The sequence below is a fragment of the Orcinus orca genome, chromosome 13 (assembly GCF_937001465.1).
Source record: "Orcinus orca chromosome 13, mOrcOrc1.1, whole genome shotgun sequence".
Taxonomy (NCBI): domain Eukaryota; kingdom Metazoa; phylum Chordata; class Mammalia; order Artiodactyla; family Delphinidae; genus Orcinus; species Orcinus orca.
In genome coordinates, this window is record NC_064571.1 from 38,055,202 (window position 1) to 38,070,561 (window position 15,360).

The following is a 15,360-nucleotide window of genomic DNA, read 5'->3' on the forward strand; positions in this document are numbered from 1 at the left end:
TGGCGCACAGGCTTAGTTGCTCCGCGGCATGTGCGATCCTCCCGGACCAGGGCTCGAACCCATGTCCCCTGCATTGGCAGGCGGATTCTTAACCACTGCGCCACCAGGCAAGTCCCTAGCGGTTACTTCTGACTTCCCAGAAAAGAATCTGATATTTACAGAAGCCTCACAAGGGTGTGAAAATCAATTTAACTGAAAACCCCTAGTTCATGTATTCATTTTAGGTAAAACTGTTTTAGTACGGAAATATTTTTACCTATTTAATGTTTCTTTGAATACACTTTAAAAAGAAAACAGAATACACAGAGCAAATTTTTTTTCTACATACGGTGAGACAGGCCTATGTTTTCCAATTTCACCTAAAAATACTTTGATTGTGAAATATCACACATACAAAAGTTTATAAAATACACATACAGGGTAGAAAGAATAACCTAAATTTAAAAAGAATACTGCCATAGCGTAGAAGCCTGCATGCATCTGTCCCTGATCATATTCCTCTTCCACCCCTAGTGGTAACAACCACCTTGACTTTGGCTCCCTGTAGTTTTACCACCTATGTATGCATTCGTAATGATAACAATATTTTACTTAATTTTATTTGTCTCTAAACTTTTAAATAAGTTGAATCATACTATAAAGTATCCTCGTGACTTGCTTCTTTAATTCAATGTTATGTTTTAAGAATTATTCACATTAATGCATGTAGCTATAATACATTCACTTTTCACTGCCATGTAGTATTCAATTTACGTATCCACTGAGAGACAAAATTGTCATTATTCACAGATGATATGATTTTACATGTAGAAAAATCCAAAGACCTCACAAATAAATTGTTAGGATAATGTAAGCATAGCAACATTGAAGATACATGGTCAGTATTAAAAAAAACAACAAAAAACACTGCTTTTAGGGACTTCCCTGGTCAAGCATTTGTTAAGAATCTGCCTGCCAATGCAGGGGATATGGGTTCGAGCCCTGGTCCAGGAAGATCCCACATGCCGCCAAGCAACTAAGCCCGTGCGCCACAACTACTGAGCCTGAGCTCTAGAGCTGGTGAGCCACAACTGGTGAGCCCACGTGCCACAACTACTGAAGCCTGCGCGCCTAGAGCCTGTGCTCCACAACAAGAGAAGCCACCGCAATGAGAAGCCCGCGCACCGCAACAAAGAGTAGCCCCGACTCGCCGCAACTAGAGAAAGCCCGCGCACAGGAACAAAGATCCAACGCAGCCAAAAATTAAAAAAAAAAAAGCCACTGTTTTTGGAGCCCTTGTGCACTGTTGGTGGGAATGTAAAATGGTGCACCTGTTAAGGAAAAAAATATGGTGGTTCCTAAGAAATTAAAAATAGAATTATCATATGATCCAGCAATTCCACTTCTGGGTATATCCCCAAAGAATTGAAGGCAGACTCTCAAGAGATGTTTGTATACTCACCTTCTTAGCAGCAGTATTCACAATAGCCAAAAATGGAAGCAACTCAAATGTCCATCAACAGATGAATGGATTAAAAAAAATGTGGTATATACACACATGGAATACTTTTCAGCCTTAAAAAGTTAGGAAGTTCTGATACATACCACAACATGGATGAACCTTGAAGACATTATATTAAGTGAAATAAGCCAGTCACAAAAAGACAAATACTTGTATGATTCTACTTACATGAGGCACCTAAAACAGTCAGATTCAGAGACAGAAAGTAGCAGGATGGTTAACAGGAACAGGGAGTTGCTGTTTAATGGGTTGAGAGTTTTAGTTTTGCAAGACCAAAGAGTTACGGAGGTTGGTTGCACAACAATATGAATGCACTTAACAATACTGAATTGTATGCTTTAAAATGTTTAAAGGTGGTAAAAAATTAACTGCTTCTATATGTAAAAAAATTACAAAATAAAATTGATTTAAAGTGTCTTTTATAATAAAACCATCAAAAATAGCAAATAGCAAATATCTAGCAGTAAATCTAACAAAAGATACGTAAGATTATACACAGAACACATTTTTGAGAAAAATTAAAAGACTTAACTAAATTCAGGGATTTATTTATCATGTTTGTAAATTAGAAGACTTGCTAATTTAAAGATGTTAATTCTCCCCAAACTGATCAATGCAATCCTAATAAAAATCTCAAGAGTTTTTTGTGTGGTAACTGACAAGCCAATTTAATGTATGTATGAAAACACAAAGGGCCAGGAAGAGCCAAGACACTCTCAAAGAAAACCTTAAGTCGGAGAACCAGCTTTATAATTTATAACATTCTTTTTTTTAAAACTGTAGTAAATATGTATAGCATAAAATTTGCCGTCTTAACCATTTTTCAGTGTACAGTTGAGTAGTATTGAGTACATTCACATTATTGTGCAGCCAATCTCCAGAACTCTTTCATCTTGCAAAACTGGAGCTATACTCATTAGAAAACAACTCCCCACTCCCTCCTTTCCCCAGCCCCTGGTGATCACCCTTCTACTTTCTGTCTCCATGAGTTTGATTACTCTGGGTGCCTCAGACAAGTAGAATCATACAATATTTGTCTTTTTGTGACTGACTTATTTCACTTAGCACAATGTCCTCAAGGTTTATTTAGCATTCTTTTTTTTAAAGTGGCTTATACGTTTGAGAAGATTCCAAATTAATGCAGGTTTTTCCAGAAACATGTTTTTATTTAATAAAGTTGATGTGTGTGTATGCAACAGATCTGAGAGAAGGCAGGATTGATATGAAGAACTGGAATACAGGTACAGGTTGGCAAATTCTATGGCAAATTGAGCCTTATATAAGTTATTTATTCCATTTGCAGGTATTAAAACTGGAATAGAATACATGTTCTGAAGTCTTAGTTTAGTAAATCAGAAAATGGATTCTCTTTATTTGAATTTAATGAACGTAACAATACTCTCTTAACTTTGAATTAAAAGAATGAAAAGAAAACTACAGGTGTACCACAGTTCTAAAAGTATAAATCTAAGAAAATGCTGATCTTTCGGATACATATGAAAACAGGACAGAATGGCAGGGCTTGGGATTTCAGACACTGCTCAACACCTGAGTTGTGAATTTACTAGTATCTCTGAGGGATAGGCAGCCTGTCATTTCAAGGCAAAAACTTTACAAAAATGTAAACAATGTAAAAAGAAATTTAAGTATGTAGTCAAAAGATCAATAGTATGGCATTTTTTTCACTGTCACTCTCCAGACAGTGCTAAATGCAGCTGAGGAACTGAAGTTTTAATTTTATTTAATATTAAATGTAAATCAACACACATGGCTAGTGGCATGTGCAGTTCTAGATGGTCTGTTAAAAAAAAATCAACTGAGGGATGAGAATTATGTTTCAATTCGTTTTAATAAAACTCTGCCAAAATCCTTCTTTGTTCAATACAATCTTTTTTCTTTCACTTTAATGACACTGACATCACATCACAAGACATTCAACCAAACACATAAACACAACGTTTGAGTATATTAGATATCTTTAGGAAGAATATAATTTCCTTTTTGAGCCAACAAATGTTTACACAAATTTAAATAATAATATCAGGCAGAATAATGTAAACTGGATTATATCTTAATTCTACTCTTTGAAGAACTGTTTGGTATACTAACACTCACAGCATTAAACAAAGTGAGGTTTAGGAACCATTTTTAGAAAAAGTACTAATAGGGATTTTTCACCTCCTGTGCAGATGAATTAAAAACCAAATGTCAACCTTGTTGCCTTAAAGTTTCACCAAGAGAAAAAAACCCTCCAAAGTCATGTATGTTCATGATAAAACATCTTTGATCCACATACCATAAAGAATATAAAGTATTTAGAGAAAAAATACGTTTTGTTCCCACTAAACAATCTTCAAAACATGCATTTTACTAGAATGCTTTAAGAAGACAATTCCTTATAACTGAGTCTATGGAGGCTAAACAAATTTTTTCTCGTATCCCCCAAATTTATTCTATAATGGTGATAAATAAAAGATCTCAGCCTCATAATGATTTTAACACTAGGCCACTTGGCCTTCAGCCAAAAGGTATATTAAGTATACTTTTAGTTTTAATTCAAATCTTCCCAAGACTGGTATCTTAACTTGAGTTTAAATTTAAAATGTACTTCTGAATTACTTTTCAAATATTTGGAGTGAAATAAAACAAGCTGATCCAAGCATAACACTAAATTCCAAAACCGAGCTAATGAAGACTTTTGGGTACAGGCCCAGGCAACTCACAAGTAGAAAGACTTGTTTACCATTCAGGTTAGGGCCCAGAATTCTCTGTGAAGTGCCATATTTAGAACCTTGTACCCCAAGTTAAGTGGGCAGGGAGTCACCCTACAAATGTCAAGGAACCATGGTTCTTTAGATGGTGCTTTTAGTAACACCTACTTGCCTTGCTATATCTAATTCTTAAAAGCAGCTAGCTAATTAAATACCAGTACCACTGAGGAATTGACTGTTAACAAGAAAAGGACTATGGAGAGAAAGGGAAGAAGTCACAAGGTGTGAAGTAACAAGGTACAGCCAGGGGAAAGATGTCCAGAGTCATCAAGTTAGTGTTGCTGTTCGAAGGCTCCACTTTTACTTAGGTTTCGACTTACACCCACAACACTCCCACACGCAGACACAGACACACAGAAAGGCACCAATTGTGTGAGTCCAGGAAGCCAGGACACTTTTGGTCTACAGCTTATTACAGGTTAAATTAGGTGGTAAGCTCAGCTTCCCATCACACAAATCACCCTACATGCCAACACAAGTTCTCTCTGTTGGTGATGCTATCCACACCCTCCACCAGGGACCTCACCAAGCAATCCCACAGAGCTCGGTTTATTTCCACAAGCCAAGGGGACCTGTGGTAGAAGGTTGCTTGGTAACAGCTGAAGTTTTGCTGGACACACCTAGTCACAGAAACATTATTAGACCTGTGCTCCACTTTCTCCTCCTCAGCTCCCCCAGGAGAATGCACAAAGACATCCACTCAGGCAAAGATGGAAGGTGTTGGGAGACAACAGGGAGTACCATGCACTGCCGGATGTGGCCTTGATATTACTCTGATTGAATCACTTTAGTCAGTGACTAGTGCTATCTTTGTGCTTTCAATCCTGATCACCCTGTTTCTCTTTCATGTCTCTATTCAGACATGAATAGAATTCAGTATTCTAAGAAGACCTCTGCTGCACGTAAATATACAGCAGGGCAACCCCTACAGGTGAGGTGGGGCAAACCGCATGAGACTCCCTCAAAATACGCAGCGGAGACGAGGCCACTCATGTTCTCTTCTCACTGGGAGAAAAGAATGGGTCAAACACCCAACTTCCTCTGGGGAATGAACAAAAGAAAGTAGTTGGCAATCTATGAAAGAACATACTTTAAACAACGTTCTTCCCTCTAGGATGTCAATCTAGTTTTTCTGCAGAAACAAAGATTTTTAAAAAGATCATTTAAAAACTGTCTAACGTGATCTGTATCTTGCCAAGTCTGCTCACAACTTACTTTCCAGTTATCAGAAAAGCTGAATTCCTCACACCGTCATGGAGACATGTTCCCATTAGCAACAGTATAACCTGGTTCTTGGTAGCATATTTGTACTATTCCTGGAGACGGTGCCAGACAAGCTAACAGTGCTGCCCTGTTACGGTTCACAAGGGTGTGATTATTGCAATTCGAAATTTTTTTTTTCAACAGAAGCAAGTTTGCCTGAAAGAAAAGAGCTGTGTAACAGTAAAAAAGAGTTTGAAATGATGCTCCATATGTATAGGAAGTGTTCCAAGAACATCAGCTTATTCACCAAACCCTCACTGCACAGCCTTTGTGTACCAAGGCTCACACTGGCTCTTTACTTCACATTTCTAAAGGTAATGACCAAAATCTGGGTCATTTGAAAGCTCCTACCAATTAATTTAATGACAGAAAAATCATACCTAATCCAGAGATTTGTCTTCTCATTCAGGAAAAGCCGGCAAATCATGTACGTTATCACATACTCCACCAACACACTTGCCAACACCCCCTCGGCTACCAAGATACGCTCAACTGCTATTCATAGAGCAAATAAAGCCATCCTCTATGGGGAATGCCCTCAACCTTCTGCCACCAGATCAGATCCTCAGGACCTCCCTGCATCTCCACCTCTGCTGCGTCCCCTTCCTTCTCGTCACAGGAAGAGCTGTCCCCCACCCTAAGGCAATCTCTCTGCCAGTGCCCATCTCAAGATCCCCGTTTCATCAATCTTCCAGTCTCAGCATCGACCTCTCCTTCTCTATTCCTTTCCATCAGCATGAACAAATTCAAATATTTGACATCTAAAAAGCAAACGGCAATGCATACACTCACTCAACCCTTTCCATACTCACATCCCTCTTTTCTCCATCTTCTTAAAGGCAAAAGCTTCTTGAAAAAGTTGCTGCACTCACCTCTACTTCCTCACCTCCCTTTCACTCGCTCACCTGCTGCAATCTGGTTTTCTCCATAGTTCAATGAACTGCTCTTACCACGGTCATCAACATCCTTCTAATTGCTAAATCCTATCCATAACATCAGTACTTCTCTAACTGTGCTCTCAGCTGCATTTGACACAATTGACCACTCCCTAGATCTTGAAATGCTCTATCCTCCTTGACTTCTGAAACATCGCATTCTATTTTCTTCCTCTTTCTTCCTGTTCCTTTTCAAGCCCCTTCTCAGTAGACCTCCTCTTTCCAGCAATCTGCTCCTGTCTCTACGGCACCAAGACACACCCAACTGCCAAGCCAAGAGCTTGCTTACATCTGATCAATGATCGAGTCCTGTCAGCCTCAGGAAACTGTCTCTGTTGTCACAGCCGGCATCCCACCCACCTCTCATCTATGTTACTGCAGTGGTCTCTACGGTCTCCTTACCTCCCTCCAACCCACCCTCTACCTTGCAGGTGGTGATCTTCTGGAAAATAAAATTTGAAGATGTTTCTCTCCTGATTACATCATTCACAAAGCAAAGCAATGACATGGCATGGCAGAGATCATTAGCTGCCTACCCCAACATCATTTTTCCCCTTCTGTTTCAGAACCCTGATTGTCAGCTGGGCACATCATCACCCCCCGAAAAAGGCCACATTTCCAGCTTCCCTTGCAGCAGGTATTTGTGCCAAAGTGCTGGTCACTGTGATTAACTGGAAGTGAGTTGAAAGATTTCCAGAAAGTCTCTGTGAAAGGGCAGGGGTTGTGCCCTTCTTCCCCCTTCCTGCTGTTTGGAACAAAGACACGATGACTAGAGTTCATTCAGGTGGCCACTGGGGACCATAAGGAGATATGGTGAAAAGAGCAGAGTGGCAAGACAGAGAAGCGCAGGCTCCTGATAACCACCAGGTTGCCATACTAGCTCTGGATTGTGTCTCTCTACATTTACTCTATTATTTTGAGTTTCACTACTAAATGTAGCTGAATTGAATCCCAAACAGAAGACGTGGTATACAAGGTCCATAATGATTTGGCCCTTTCTTCCTCTGCTCTCCTACTCTCCCCTACACACTGTTCTCCACGGACATGCAGCGTTGGGCTCTCTAATGTGCCACATCTCTTGCTTGCAAGTCTCTGCACTTTCCCCCTCATGCAAACTCACTTCACCAAATGCCTTTTCTTCATCTTCCACATCTCAGTTCAGAGCAGTGATTCTCAGGCTTTATGAGCTATCAGTCACTTGTGAAAATCAGACGTTAATGGACTCTCAGGAAAGTGCAATGCCATCCCCCCAAAAAACAAAACTTCACTACTGTGGAAATTTCACAGCATATGAAAATAATCTTTATAAGAGATGCTGTTTATTTCCCAGTGAAAGTTAACATGCAAATAAAGCAAAAAATAAACTAACTCTCCAAACTGAATTTCAATGAAAAGGCTTCTGTTTGGCTTGAATTAGAAGTTGACACTGTAGATGGACTTTGAGATGCCTGCCATCTTTAACTGCCATTCAGTTTTGACTTTCTTTTTTGATGATCTTGAGTACTAAAAACCTCAACTCTCTCCAAGGCAAGCTCTCACAGCTTGCTCTGTCAGTTGAATGCAGGCTTATGCTACGAACACCAGAATTCTCCAAGACTTCGAGAACTCAATGGCTCGTACATTTTCTGTATCTTCAAAAGTCAGTAAGGTCATCTTCGGTGAAGTCTGCCTTACTCATGCAGGATTGCACCATCTTTGATGCAACGCTCACAGATGCAGAAGAGGATGAATGCCAGTGTATGTGGTGCTTACTCTCCTCTGCAGTAGCAGGACCAGAAGTGCTGGCTGGCATCACAGATACTACTGTGTACACAGCACCAAGACTTTTCTTCCAGCACAAGTTTTGTTTGGCTTGGAAACTTTATCATTTTAAAAACATTTCCAGAAGAGGTTCATAAATAACAGTTCCTCTTTGAGGGCACCAGCAGGCACATAATGGATGAAAAACAGTACTCTGGCTGCCCTGAGAAATGTCTGAAATTGCAAGGACATGCTAAAGGGAAATGATGTAGCTGCTGTTTCCTCCATGACCTGATTCAAATCATTTTAATAAACTACATCAATTCCAGCATGAATTTTATCATTTGACAAAAAGATTGCTCCAGAACTGAATGAGGCAGGATAGTAAAGTAGCTGAGAGCACAGGCTTTTAGCCAGGCTGCCTGGGTTTGGATCCTAGGTTCCACTGCTTATTATGGCAAATTATTTTTCTGTTCAAAGTCTTTTTCATCTACTTCATTGATCTGTTATGAGGATAAATGAGACAATATGTGCGAAGTGCTAAGCAAAATGTGTGGCCCACAGTAAGAACACAGGTGCTGGCTGTGCTATCACTACATCACTGATCCAGACACACTCTCCACCCCACCCCACACTTGAACATTTCTGAAACCAGGATGCATCATACAACCAACGGGATCTGAAAATTAATGGGTTGCACTTTTTTTCTTTCTTAGTTTTACATAAAAGGTACAACTTATAATCAATGGCACAAATTTGATAAAATATGGCAAAAAAATTTGATAAAACTGAATTTCTCTCTCTGCTCCGGGTCACAAGTCAGCTCAGTGATCTCCCAGGTATGGGTTCCACCCCGTCTCTCTCCAGTTATGTGTAGCTTGAGGATAGTTTAAGACAGAGGCCAACAAACTATAGCCTGTGGGATAGTCAGACCTGCCACCTGTTTTCACAGGGTGTTGCTGGAACACAGCCGCTCTCGCTAATTTACATGTCGTCTATGGCTGCTTTTATGCTACCATGGCTGAGGTGAGCTATCATGACAGAGACTACACAGCCTACAAAAGCCTAAAATATTCGTCATCTGACCCTTTACAGAAAAGGTCTGCCAAACCCTGGTTTAAGACGGTCTTCTATGGTTTTGATAATATCTCTGCCTTTCCAAACTTTGCTCCTCCTAACCTGGCTCCATGCTGCCTGATGACTTCTCAGGATGGCCAGAGAGCAGGCGCTCCCTCAGGCCGTGTCAGCTTGCGGTTCCGCTGGCAACAATGCTGCCACAGAACAATCCCCCAGGCTTTTGTATCCCCGCTTATTCATCCAAGAAAGCAAAACCAAGGATGTGTAGTTGGTAGCAGAACTCAGCAATTTTCAAAACAACAGAAGGAAAACCTAAGATTAAAAAGTCTTTTATCTAAAAAAAAAAAAAAAAAAAGTCTTTTATCTACTCATATGAGGTACCTAGAGTAGTCAAATTCATAGCGACAGAAAGCAGAATGGTGGTTGCCACGAGCTTGGGGAAGAGGGAAATGGGAGTTGTTGTTTAATGGGTATAGAGTTTTGGTTTTGCAAGATGAAAAAGTTCTGGAGATTGGTTGCACAACAATGGGAATATATTTAACCCTACTGAAGTGTACACTTAAAAATGGTCAAGATGGTAGATTTTATGTTATGTGTATTTTACCACAATTAAAGGAATTTTTTAAAAAGTTAGTCTTTTGTGTGGGTGTATATGTGCAGGTACACATATACACCCTGTCAAGGTGTCAGAGAACCACATAGCAAAATCGCTTTCTGTGACACTCATATGACCAGGAGGGAGTCTGACAAAGCCCCCACTTCCTGCTTCAGGTACTACCAGCTTCTATCAGTAATTATTACACTGTCTCCAAATTGTCTGTTCAGTGCTCCGTATCTCCAGGAAGGCAGTAACTGCCATATGGTACTCCCCCTACCATATCTATCACCTTTAATTATGTGTCATGCTCATTAGTGGCACTCACATATTTGTTGAGTAAATAAGTGAATAAATGAATGGAACAAACAGCTATTAATAAATGAAATCCATTCTCTGGAACTTATTTCTTGTCTTATTAAATACTAAGTTTCAAACAAAAGTGGTGTCATCACTAATTAGAAACCTGATTACAAACATCATTATTTTAATTTTAAAAAAAGTACTGAATTAGCCAACACTATATACAATTCTGATAAAGAAAACCTAAATCTAAGACTTTGCGCTGCATAAAAAATCATTTTTACAGGCCATAATATTAGTGTAGTAATTATAAAATGATCCCTCTGTGATAGGAAACAAACAAAACGATCACATACTAAACATTATAAGCTAAGCCTGGAAAAGTACATTTCCTAAGAAAGTTCTTTCGTCTTCTTTCACTTAAGAAATTATAAGAACACAAGACAAACTATCAAATCAAGTACATATTTTAATTGTGCCAGCTATTGATATTAACTCCCACATCTTTGTTTCTTTTTAAATTAATTTTAATTATTCTAAATTACATGTCAACTAAACCTTACAGACAGGAAAACTGGGTAATTTTTCCAGTAGTGGAGGAAATCAACTGTCCTTTTCATACACTGAGTCCACACATGTCCAAAAGCAAAAATTTGTAAGACGGAGTAAGTAAACAGGTCCTTTCAAAGAAAAGGTCAGAAATCTTGGCAACAACACTTCTTTCTAAACAATTACACTCATCAGTACCAACCCAATAACTCATGCACACTATCCTTCACTACAATCTGCTACCTCAGTTACTAAAGTCAACCTTAATAAAAATCTCAGAAAGAACTATTACCAGGAGCTAGAATCATAAAAATCACTTATTTTCATCTTAAGTCTCATATTGCCCTCTCAGGGGAGCCAAACTTGAATACTGTGCCTTTTTGTTACATAAAGGTAAGGATCATAGCAATTCAAAGTCCAACAACCAATTATTACAAATAAAAGGATGGCTCCATATTAAATTAATACAAACAACTAACATAATGCAAATAAGCCAAAGAAAAAATTCAACCTAATAATCAAATAAAAATTTTAAAATGTTTCATCTCAACTGGCAAATATTTTTTAAAACAATAATACTCAATGCTTTAATAAATGTAGCAAGACTGACAATAGACTGTAGGTCTCTACTCAATGCTAATTCAGAAAGGCCTTTCCTTTCTCTGCCTACCCTCTCTAAAATATTACCTCTACTCCCTCATTCCCTGTATCCTTACCTTTGTTTTTTTCATGTCACTTATCACTACTTGAAATTACATTACATATCTTTTACTGTCCACACCTCCACTAGATTATAAACTAAAAACTAGATGAGGGTAGGGCTTTATCAGTATGGTTCTCCACTAATATACAGCTGACATTCAAAATATAGCTGTTGATCCAATAAATTAATGTGACTAGGAGTGCAAACCGGTATACTTTCTGGAAAGGAATTTGAAATGTCTAATAAGAAACTTTAAAAACTTTATATCCTCCGAACACAACACCATTTCTGAATATTTATTCTTAGAAATAATTCTGAGATGCAAGGATTTATATGTAAGTATATTCATTACAGGGTTTTTATAATAGGAAAAAAATAAGAGTCAACCTACATGCCCAACTACAGGAGACTTTCCAGAAGTAACACACACTGATACACTTGTACAAACTCCCAACTCTCACACTTCTGTCAACTGTTTTTACTACTATATTTCCTTCAAGTGATGAGTTAGATTCATTATCTTATCTCCTACCATCAAAAAATTAAGAAAAAACATTTGAATTCCCAACTTTTGCCACGCCCAATGATAGATGATCAAAGAATCTTATAATGGTCATCCATCAACCTTCCTACAATTTCACCTGAGCTTTACGATCCAATGCCAAGAACGCTCTGCAAAACTTCCCCTGCTCACTAAACCTGACACCCCACAACGAACACACAAATCCTTTAAATACCTAAATGTCCACACAAAATGAGAATGGGTGCCCAATTCTTTTAATAGCTAAGATAGTCCTCTGAAACAAGGCTTCACATCTATCTTGAGTTTAGTAGATAAAAAAATCTATAAACATGGATGGAGTTGCTGGTTAAAGACAATCTACATACACCACCCTGGAGCTTTCACTACATGGATCTTCAATAAAACTCATAAAACAGTACAGCTAATCATTTTCATAACAGAGAACATTATGTTGCTTATCCTCACTGGCCTTACAGCTACTAAGGAGCACAGACTTCCTGTAATCCAGAAAGTTAAAGAATTTCCTAGAATTTATCTCTGCAATCAGAAAAAATCACTAGAGATAGATGAGCTTTATCTATTACAACAAAAATTGCAAACTACCAACACATTTGATACAAGAGAATTACAGGGATGTAAAGTATGGCTCACCTACTTGGTGGAATATTTTACAAAAAATAAGATACATAGAATTAAAGTATTCATGACCATAAATGAAATAGATATCAAATTAAATATACTGATAACAAATAAATATATATTCATAACCAAAGACAAAGAATATTTAAATAAGAAAAGTTACAGAACTTATAAAAGAAATAACATCCGTAACCTTAATACAATTCTGTTGTTTTCACTGTGTCCAGGATAGCACCTGACATCTAAGAGGTACTTAGTAAATATTTGTTGAACGTATAACAACAATAATAAACATTTACTGAGTCTTTATCAGAGTGCCTGGCACATAGTAAATGCTTTACATGCATTCTCAATAATACTCATTAAAATCTTACTTTTATTATGTCTACTTTTTATGAGTGAGGAGACTGGGATTAAAGCAGTTAAATAACCTGCCGAATGTTACGTGGCTAAGAAGTAATGAAGCTGGGATTTAAAACTCTGGAGTGTGTATTCTTGACCTCACTGCCATTACAGGTAAACTGGAAAAAAAAAAAAACCTGTTAAGTACACTGAAGGCAGAATGAATTCAGTATACATAGGGAGGTGGTTTTGTAATGGTGGAACATATTAATGATTGACACTGAGCATGAGGTAATTTCTCACATACCTGTTGAATAAGTATATGATTAAGAATATTATAGCTCAATATCATGAGATCAGAGATTTTAAACTATAAAAAATTGCTCAATACACATCATTAATGTATAGAAGCTAAACTGCAAGAAGTCAGCTAGCCCTGATAAAGGGTGTTGAAAAAAGAAAAACAAAACAGGAAAAATTAAAAGTAGCCATTTCTTCAGTGGGAACCAAGAACTATAAGAAATCGGAATTTCCGGGCTACCCTGGTGGCGCAGTGGTTGAGAGTCCGCCTGCCGATGCAGGGGACACGGGTTCGTGCCCCGGTCCGGGAAGATCCCACATGCCGCGGAGCAGCTGGGCCCGTGAGCCATGGCCGCTGAGCCTGCGCGTCCGGAGCCTGTGCTCCGCAGCGGGAGAGGCCACAGCAGTGGGAGGCCCGCGTACCGCAAAAACAAACAAACAAACAAACCAAACAAATCGTAATTTCCTATGTAACTCAGAGTGAGAGAGCCACTCCTCCACTTACCTCCTAAAAACACATTCCAACTAGCCTGCTATATAAAGCCTGCTATATAACCTCTCATCTCCTATATTTTCCAGCATCTTCTTAGTTCAGCCAAATGGATCCCTCCAAATCGACAATGAACTGCAGACATGGTCCCTACTTACCTTGTGTAGACTCAGTTCTAATGTCACCTCTTCATCCCTAACTTGCTTAGGACTTTCCAACTCCCCAACTGCTCTTTCCTGCTACACTTGCAACGTGTACCAGAAACCCACTTATCTAAAACGTTCTAGATAGGTAGACAGTAGATTTAAAAAACAAGTTCAAACACAGAACAATGAAAAAGTTTTAGATACATAAAATATTTCAACTTTTGTACAATCGTTCACAGAGATCTTTTCTTTTGGTATGGTATGGATCTGCTGACCAGAGTTCTGTCAACTTATGTAAACCACAGCAATAAGATACCATCTGTGATTTTCCAGTTTCATTTCTTCAAAGTGGACCAAGATCTTGTGCTGAAGATTCATACTTATCTCGCCCTCACCTAATTTAACAATACTTTTTTTCTTTTTGGCTACTCATCTTTATCCAACTTTCTCAAAGGATTCAACTCAATTTTCATGGAAATAAGTTTTTTAAGCCCATTTCATTCATAAAATTTAATTTCATTATGTCATTACAAAACTATAACTAGTATGAACAGGTTTGGGAACAAACACTATTAAGTTTTGGTGAACAAACCACTCCACTTAGTAAGAGAAGAACTTAGGATGATTAAGAGTAGACCCAAGCATTCAAAGAAAACGGAGAACACCAGTTAATCGCTCTAGGATGGAAGTGCGTTAGTGAACTGTCTCTGAAACTACCTTCATAGCTATTATCCCATTGTACTATAAATATAACTTTGTGTAAACATCTCCCCACTAAGCCAAAAATTCAAAATTGGTTTGCTATTGCATGCTTGTGTTGTTTATTCCTTTAGCCCTCTAGGCAGCTACACAGACCCTGAGGCGGCCAAAGCCCTCCTCCCAGCTTTAAACAGCCTCTTGTATTTACCCCATTCATTTTCTGTGTATGTTATTACATGGGAAAGGTTGGGAAGCATTGCACAAAGTTGTAAGGTGTTTAAGAGCAGTGATTGTCTTTATTTTTGCATTCCCAATAATTAAAATAGTGGATATTTGATAAATTTGTAGAGGAAAAGTAATGAGGAAAGGAGACCCTTGTCTTCAGCCAGGGAGAGAGATGTGACTGCTGAGGTAAACCTGGGCCAGCACAGCAGCGATGGGAAATGAATCTTTTAAAATAATCTTATTTCTTTACACATTTATGTTTTCTCTCTTCTACCAGAATGAAGCTCCACTGAGTGTCAGGCCCTTGTCTATCTTGTTCACTTGTATTCTGATGCCTAGATAAATGCTTACCCCACAGTACCCATTTAATAAATATTTGTTAAATGTGCTGCTGTTAGAACTTCAAAGTCAAGTAAGAATATCTGAAGCTCTACGGGAAGGAGTGGCGCCTACTCAACAGTTCTACTCAAGGAAAGGTGGAGAAATGATGGAAAAGCCACGCTTTAAAGACTTTCAAGTTCCTTTCAAACATGGATGGCAACTGGTGATTGCTCTATAA

General features: G+C 38.5%; 1 protein-coding gene across 5 annotated transcripts in view; it reads right to left on the reverse strand.

Moving 5' to 3' along the window:
* UGP2 (UDP-glucose pyrophosphorylase 2) overlaps window positions 1–15,360 on the reverse strand; it is a 55,439-nt gene that overhangs the window by 11,111 nt on the left and 28,968 nt on the right. The gene's annotated exons all lie outside the window — the stretch shown is intronic.